The 9,275-nt window shown below is 38.1% G+C and overlaps 1 protein-coding gene across 1 annotated transcript in view; it reads left to right on the top strand.

Annotated features, from left to right (window-relative positions):
- The window catches only part of LOC103505368 (RNA-binding protein Nova-2-like), a 30,222-nt gene that overhangs the window by 17,366 nt on the left and 3,581 nt on the right, over positions 1 to 9,275 (top strand). The window lies entirely within an intron of this gene.

Genomic DNA, 9,275 nt, shown 5'->3' with positions numbered 1-9,275 from the left:
TTTTTTTTGTAAATTTGGGGTTTTTTTTTTTTTTTTTTTTTTTTTTTTTTTTTTTTTTCACATTTTCTCACACAAAATAATGAGCTCTGATCTTGAAATTTGTCGCGACGACCTATGAACTCAAAGCGAGAAAGTTTCAGGTAACACTTCAGTCGATCATTTAAGACCGGTTTTAGCGTTATCTATGTTAAGCTACGCCGAGCAAGGCCAATAAATGGATGGGTGACTTAAAGTTAATTGACTAATTGTGGGATTTTTTTTTTCTCATTTTCTCACACAAATGAGCTCTGATCTTGAAATTTGTCGCGACGACCTATGAACTCAAAGCGAGAAAGTTTTAGATAACACTTCAGTCGATCATTTAAGACCGGTTTTAGCGTCACCTATGTTAAGCTACGCCGAGCAGGGTCAATAAATGGATGGGTGACTTAAACCTTATATTGGGAATAAAGGGAGAACGGGCTCTTGTCTTGATTTTAAATCATTACATGAAAGTAAAATCAAAAAATCAAATCAAGAATAATAATAAACTGAATTTTAAACAAATTGGGTAGGTACATAGGTACTGATCGAATAAACTACGGGCTAAATAATTCCCGGAGGGACGGGCCCAGCTTGTTTTTGTGGACTCTGGGAATCGAACCCGGGACCTTCTGCATGGCAAGCAAACGCGTAACGCATTGGGCTAATCGTATTCATTTACCATGTTTTTTTTTTCTTCTTCTTCTTCTTCTTCTTCTTCTTCTTCTTCTTCTTCTTCTTCTTCTTCTTCTTCTGTGATTCACTTCTTACATGTCTAAAGATGTACCCACCCACAGTATTCCATACTCACAAGTTGCATTCAATATGAATACGTATGATGTCATTTTCACATATTCAAAGTGTCATACTAGCAATAATAGCATAGTAACGCAATGTAGACCTCGTGTGTAGGGTTGAGTGTAGATTGTAGATGTAAGAATAAGATGATGAATATTGAGATGTGCATGTAGTATTAAGGTTGATCGGTCGGGAAACAAGACGAAAGACGAGTTTTGTGTGTTTTTCTGCCTACGAATCAAAAATTTCAAATCATAAATTCTATTATCACTTACTAGCAATAATAGCATAGTAACGCAATGTAGACCTCGTGTGTAGGGTTGAGTGTAGATTGTAGATGTAAGAATAAGATGATGAATAATATTGAATATATTCATGAAGAGATGAATCTATTCCATTTAAAATCACATCAGATCAGCGTTTAATATCCAGGGATAGGATATAGAGGGGTTCCGCGAGATATTTTGGAAAAATCATATCTACACTAGATAAAATGCAGTTTCAAAACGACCATGCAGAAATAGGGAGAACCTAAACTTTATCTATCTCCAAAATTTGTATATTTTAGAACAGTCCCACAGTCTAATAGTCCTCTGAGTTCAGTTCAATTTGAAAACCAAAATATGCCCTGTGAATTCCTAAAAATGATAAGTAGCATTGAATTTTACAAAACTCTTGATATTTGTACTCACAGTATGTAATGCTCTTGTTTGGGGGCTTTTTCAGAACAATATAGCATTTCTAGATTTTTATATGGTCCAAATAAAGGTCCATGCCAAATTTGGTGCTTTCCTGACGAAATGCAGCTTTTTTGACGTTAGGCCACCGACTATATTCATGAAGAGATGAATCTATTCCATTTAAAATCACATCAGATCAGCGTTTAATATCCAGGGATAGGATAGAGGGATTTTCTAGCACGATTCATAATAGGTTTCGAACCCACTCGCTTAGTTCTTGCTCCAGGGAAACTTTTGGAAAGATAGTAAGACAGTAGGAGAGATAGGATGAGACTGAATATAGGGATTCTGCTCAAATTCTCTTTAGAGCATGGAATTTCAGAAGCGGAAATTCGTCTCAAAAGTCCGCTACGTGGCGGGTTCGAACCCGCAACCTGCGGATCAGAAGAGACGAGCCTCATTCTTCTTGTGTTACCATACATAGTAACAGCCAGCGGGACGATAGCACGTTGAACTGGTTCACTGAAGTTAAGCTACGATGTTGGTATCCGAATGTGTAACCATCCAGGCAATAGATCAGTTGCGCTTACTTGGGTGATGTTTCAAAGTCATAGAGCAGGAAAAATGAGGACCAACGGAATTTTTCTTTTTCTCCTACGACTTCTAGATCCCAAGATAAATCGATTTAAAAAATACCGGTAAATCGTGAACTTTGACGTCACGGCATACGCTCCCGTAGGCGATGACGTCATAATTCATGACTCCCGCTTCGTTTGTTTGTGCGCAAGCGTTTCTGCGCATTTTGACGTGAAATCTGACGTCACAACTCTTTGAACTTTTTCATTAGAACGGCAATTAAAAATTGAATTTTCGACCTTTTAAAGTTACTTTTTCGGAGTTTTGACCTCATCTTGATGCACATAAAAATTGAATTTTCGACCTTTTACAGTTATTTTTTTCCGACTCGACGCTCGAATTTGAAATTTTTCCCCACTTTTTTCCAATTGGGAATGCGACCAAATTTATTTATAATCTTTTAGGCATTTGAAGCCTCCTCCAATTGGGCGTTTCTGCCCGCTTTTTCCCGCGGCTGGCGGGGCGGTTTAGACTAGGGTCAACTGGTCCCAGAGGTTATGGTCGTCTTGTGCTGGCCGCGCACGTGCGAGTCGGCGCGCACTTCCACTAACATGTCCCTGCGCAGTCCTCCTACCTGGTAATCGTGTTAGGTCGCGGGCATTCCGCGCGCCGGGTCAGATTTTATTTTCGCGCCCGCCGGGTTGGAGCGGATAAGGTTCTCGCCAGGGCCGTAGGCGTCCACGTAGGGCGTGATCTGGCGGCCATACACTCAAATTTCACCTCCCAGATACCCTTAAATACTTGATTTAAAGTAATTAATTTAAATTTAAAAAAAGTTAAAAAAAAAATTATTATACCTAGACTTAAAATGTTACACAAAATTCTCGGTCGGCCTGGGCTTTACTTCTCTCCTGTCTTGCTTCTCTCCCTTCGATATTCGGAACCGCAGAGACTTAAGCAGTCTACCAGTCTCCTCTAACAAACGCTCTTGCCTCTCCCTTGGGAAAGAAAAAAGTCACGGCCCTGATCATCCAGATTCATCTCGATATTGCAATAACTCATACTAACACACTGCAGTACCATTTAATAGATTCGCGATTGTCTCTTGATATTAGTCATTAGAGAGATAATATAAATTGAACTGAGCATGTCACTGTACTATTCTTTGGTATCTCGAATATCGTAGAGATGATACGACAGGTGGTCTTAATTTATTCTCGCACCGATAAGCAGATTGATCTCAAGTCTACAGAATCAATCTGGAGAGGACAGATAATAGTCAATAAACCTTATTGGATATAACCTACCCACCTACTTACAGCGGGGTGTGGGGGCACCCCTCCTCGGGATTCAACTTTGCTCTTTTTTTACTCATGGGGTACTGGGGTAGATTCCGAAAATTTGGAGCAACGACCCCCCCCCTACAGACTCTTGCCCCCCCCCCCCTCTCAATCAAATCCGGGATACGGCCCGAGGGGCCCTGTTGGGTTAAAGGTAGGGTAAGCTCAGAATAAAATTTTGGTAAGTACCATTCGCTTGGTCCTCTGCACAAGAGGAGATAAATTAAATACATCATAGGTAGGCAGCTTAACATACGTAAAGCGCAAAAAAGGCAGGTAGCTAATGTATAACCTATTTACAGGTATACCTACATAGATATGTATTATTTGTAGGTAAATATGTATATGTAGTAGAACGATATGGGTAGAACTTGCCTACCATACCGCAGTGATGATGTCAATTTCATTTCCAAGGTTTTCTTTTTTTTCGAATACTTGTTTGAAGATTCTGTAGGACAAGGTCTTGTAACCTTACTACCAATTAGGTATAGATGTGCATGTAGTATTAACCACAGACTCTTTCCCCCCTCTCAATCAAATCCGGGATGCGGCCCGAAGGGCTCTGTTGGGTTAAAGGTAGGGTAAGCTCAGAATAAAATTTTGGTAAGTACCCTTCGCTTGGTCCTCTGCACAAGCGGAGATAAACACATCATAGGTATTAGGCAGCTTAACATACGTAAAGCGCAAAAAAGGCAGGTACCTAATGTAACCTAATGTATAACCTATTATTTTACAGGTATACCTACATAGATATGTATTATTTGTAGGTAAATATATGTAGTAGAACGATATGGGTAGAACTTGCCTACCATACCGCAGTGATGATGTCAATTTCATTTCCAAGGTTTTCTTTTTTTTCGAATACTTGTTTGAAGATTCTGTAGGACAAGGTCTTGTAACCTTACTATACCAATTAGGTATAGATGTGCATGTAGTATAAGGTTGATCGGTCGGGAAACAAGACGAAAGACGAGTTTTGTGTGTTTTTCTGCCTACGAATCAAAAATTCCAAATCATAAATTCCATTATCACTCTGCGTTTTCATCAAGTATCATATCATCAAAATCCGTAATCAGTGTATTTTTTTATCGCGTTCATTAGAGTTCATCAAAATCCATAAGTTACCGCCTCGAACCCATTAGAAAATAGATAAAAATCTTCCATTAGAATTAATAGAAACTAGAACTGTCCGTAAATAAATATTAATTCACAACCACGAAGCCCTTTTTCCGTACGTATTTTTTTCCGTCAAAAATAGGGGTGGGGTACCTACTTTCGGTACCTACTGTCACTTTTCCGCCCGCGTACTGTCGTCACCTCTAATCGGTTTTGGTTTTTGGTCATCCGGTAGTTCAAAGGAAAGACTCTTTTTCTTCGGAAAGTAAACATCACGTGAATTTTAACTCTGTGATAAGTGAGAAAAAGGACTTGGTCAGTATTTTTAGTGATAAAAAAAAGTGTCGAGGTAATCAGAAAACCCGAAAGACCGTGTGTGTTCCAGGCCACTTGCCTGATTGATACAATGATACAGATACACGGTGTTACGCAAAGCTGAGCCAGCTGATGGTTAGAGCTGAGCCAATGCAGCCAGTGTGATAAGGGCTTGAGCCTGTAGGTACTGAGCCGTTATCCCGCATGTATTGTGTTCATCAGTTATAGAGCAAGCTTTTTTCTAGCATATTCTCTAAAATTGTGGAGGCACCTTGAGATAGAGGTCTTATCGTCTCACAATTGAAGAGAGAAGAATAGGAGAAAGCTAGCCGTTAAGAAAACGAACCTTATGCCGACCATCTCGTCTGACAGACTAAGGTTTCACAGACCGGAGTGTGTCATACCGTCTTAACATGTGTGGCGGAAAAAGCTCGAGACCCAGTTCTGTGAGAAGAGGTCAGCCTGAGTGGCTGGTCTAAAACAAGGTGGATCAGAAGTGTCTGCGCCAGCCTAGTTTAAGTTAGCTTGAAAGGTAGCGCGTCTGCCTTGTAAGCCTATGTCGCGGGTTTGTTTCTGTTCAAATATACATAAGTGTACAGTATTACAGTTGTTTCTGGCGCAGACGGCAGCTAGGGGTCTCGCTAAGTCAGCTAAACCCATTTCTTTAGGCGGTAATTGAGGTTACAATGACACTGGCTGCACTGGCTTAGCTCTGACCGTACGCTTCCTGCGTAACGTGTATCAATACTATCAATGATGTGAGGCAAGCGGCCTGGAAAACTCAGACAGTAGTTTAAAGACATTCCCATTCTAAGGGATCTGGTTTAGTAAGATATCTCCTAAAACTCTCTGACCTAAGGCTCGCTTGCAATCTTATATTCTTTAATGTTCACATGTTTTGAATTCTCAAGTTTTCTCTTGAACTACAAACTAGACTGGATTCTGGAGAGAGGAAAGGAATGGCTCGGAACAGAAGAGTTTGCTTGGCAGAAACATGAGCCAAGAGGTGAAAGGCCTAGCTCAGAACAGAACAGTTTATTGGCAAAACTAGAAGCTATGTAAATTTGTAAGAGTAGATTGGTCCTGGTTAAGGAAGAAGAACTGTAACAATGAAGGTCTTACCTGTAAATAGTTTAAATGAAAGAGGAGAGTGCAGGATAGGAGAAAGCCAGCTGTTCCAAGAACAAACCCTATCTGGTAGGGATTTACCAAAAGTTAGGTGGTACAGAACACACTAGACATTAGCCTCACTAAAATAACAACTCAATCTGAGTTTAAATAAAGCTTAGATTATGGGGTTAAAAACCAACAGTTTACTATGTTGTTTCGGTGATTTGTAGGTTAGACAATTTTGTGATTACGGGAGAACCTAAACTTTATCTATCTCCAAAATTTGTATATTTTAGAACAGTCCCACAGTCTAATAGTCCTCTGAGTTCAGTTTCAATTTCAAAACCAAAATATGCCCTGTGAATTCCTAAAAATGATAGCATTGAATTTTACAAAGTTCTTGATATTTGTACTCACAGTATGTAATGCTCTTGTTTGGGGGCTTTTTCAGAATAATATAGCATTTCTAGATTTATTTTATTTTGTTTTACATAGTATATATATATAAAAAAAAAATCCATGTCCTATAATGACAAAGAAGTAATAGAATTTACATTTTTATACTGTCAGAATGAGACTGAAAAGTCCCTTTATTCGTGCAGGTAAATTATCAATTTAAAATTGACAAATAGATCTTGGGTTATTGTTATCAATGATAACAGATCATGATTAAAAAATTAAAAATGATCATTTGTTTCAGATGGTGTGTGTCAAATTAAAATTCTGGTGCCCAGCTATGCTGCCGGAGCCATTATCGGAAAGGGAGGAGAAACAATAGCTCAAATACAGAAAGACACAGGATCTAAAATTAAAATGTCCAAAGCCAATGACTTTTACCCAGGTAAGAAGCTTATTCAAGTAGAAGGATAAAATAAAAAATTACAGAGTTGACAGAATCAGTAAAGGAGGCTCTTAGTAATGCTGTGATGTCCACGAGAACGCTAAAGAGGCTCTGAGCTTCACCTTAAATAGGTACCCAATTCATGATTTAAAGTTTTATTTACATGAAAAGTGAGAACAAGTATCCACAATGCCCACCACTCACACTCAGACCCTCTGACAGACAGTATTCTCACAGACTTAGGTCTGTCAGATGATCTTTATGTGTGTGACGGAAAAAGCTTGAGACTCTGGTCTGTCCGATAGTTTTTTTCTGTCACACACATTAAGACCATCTGAAAAACCTAGGTCTGTGAGGCCACAGTGTGTCGGAAAGTCTGAGCATGACTGTTGGGCATGAAATTTTCCTTCAAATTTGGAACCCAAACATACACTTTAGGGTCCCCAGAGTCCAAAAAAGTGACAACAAGTTTCTTCTCCTCAAAGTTAAATAGAAGTTAGACTAAGTACAAGTTAAAGGGGGGGAATTAATTAACTGAATTAATCACCTCATTATTTTGGTAATTACAAACCAAGTGTACTTGATTGGTTGACTAGTTCTCATGTGTTACCTTACTGGTAATTGAATTAGTTATAATAATAACCTTCGAAGGTGCATGTGTTTTATTGAGCAAAATTTACAAATTAACATATGTATGTAGGTACAATGTACATATGAAAAAAAAAAAAAAAAATACAATACAATACATGTATCTCTATATGATTTTATGATTCTGAATATTGGAGAGAGAGAGGTCAAGTTCGCACTTTCACTGATGAGTCTAAGTACAGGGTGGCTTGTAAAGTGTGCCTAGAACCTTGGTAAACAGGGAAGGCTAAATTGTAAAGTGTACCTATCTCCTACTAATGAATCATACAGCTCTTTGTTTAATTGTTTAGGCAAAGTATGGGTATCAGTTCTTTAAGTAAATGTGAGAAGGGCTTTTTTGACTCTAGGTAATGGTCATTTTTTTTTTCTTTTTTTTTTTTTTGAACTTTTGGCAATAATATGGATTGCAAATGAGGATTTCAATATGGACATTGACTGTGATATTTTTATCAAAGCTATATTAATTAAATAATTAACCTTTGAGCTACTAAAAAGGATTGCATTCCTTATATTACTTGATATTGTAGTTTATCAGGTTATCACACTTTTTTTACTGTCCCGTCCGGGATTTGAACCCAGCACCTCCGACTAGTGACTTGCCCACAGAATGGAATATACCATATTTATCCTGCCAGAATGAGACTGAAAAGTCCCTTTACTCCCACAGTGGAAATAAGGTCTTTATATAAATATTGCTCTTCCTTCTCTCTTCGATTTCGGGACGATAAGACCATAGCAGTTACAGTTCCCTCTGTCAAACCTCTTTAAAAAAAAAAAAAAAAATTGATAGTTGGACGAGCTAAGTTGTATTTTCCTTAAAAAATACTCAAAGCAATCATTCATTAATCATGAAATATTATTTTCCATTTACACGAGTGTGATTAAGGGAGTATTTTGGGCCATTTTTTTCTAGCTCAATTTCCATTATTTGCTCCAAGTATTAATCGAAGAAGGGCCATTGGCTATAGAAGCTCTATTTCTCGTTTTGACCTGATTTGATCTTACTCCTTATTAAGTTGTTTATTTGTCGAATCACACCAACCTCAGTGGTGCAGTTGTTAACGCGTTGGACTTTGGATCTGGAGGTTGGTGGTTCGAGTCCAAGTCATGTCATGAAATTTATCTAGGTAAAATAATCGGGGAACGATGTTTGTGACAAGCATTTAAATATGCTTAACACAATTAAAATTCCTTCCAAGTTTCTTTCTGTTTTACTGATGTCCTGTTGTCCTGTATGTGTAGTACACGTAAAATATTTTATTTATAATATGATTATCTTAAGATATATGGCTTTGAGCTTACATTGGGCGCCAATGAAGAAATTAATACATGTATGTTGTATTACCTTGGTGTGTATTTGTAAAATAATTATGATGAGAATGATGACTCATGTCGGACCTTACTGCAAAATCCAGAGCCAATGGGCAAGTTTGATACTATTCAGTATAAATCAACATGGCATAGTGTTATCTTAAAGGCTTCTTTCTCACCCTTCTTTCCAATGATTTCCTACAATGTACCATCATGATTATGATGCTTAGATAACACAAGTTATTGTCTTCTCCCAACTTCTCTGATTGAGGAGGAAGCGCGGGGGAATTCCAAATGTCGGTTTTTACGCCCGGCAGTCGTGTTTATTCTTGACTCCCTTGATGATGCTCCCTCTCTCTAATTCATTTGGCTTAAAATGTTCGGGACGTGACTTGGAATGAAAATTATCTACTCAATCAGTATCAGCATTTTGAGAGAAGAATTTTCTTTTGCTGTTCAGCAGAAAAAAAATTCTGAAGTGGAAAACTCGCTATTTGTATTCATTCAAACAGTTTTTTT

The sequence above is a fragment of the Diaphorina citri genome, unplaced genomic scaffold, assembly GCF_000475195.1.
Source record: "Diaphorina citri unplaced genomic scaffold, Diaci psyllid genome assembly version 1.1 scaffold9, whole genome shotgun sequence".
Classification (NCBI taxonomy): Eukaryota; Metazoa; Arthropoda; class Insecta; order Hemiptera; family Psyllidae; genus Diaphorina; species Diaphorina citri.
The sequence above is the reverse complement of the archived record's forward strand: the minus strand, read 5'-3'. Positions and strand labels throughout refer to the sequence as shown.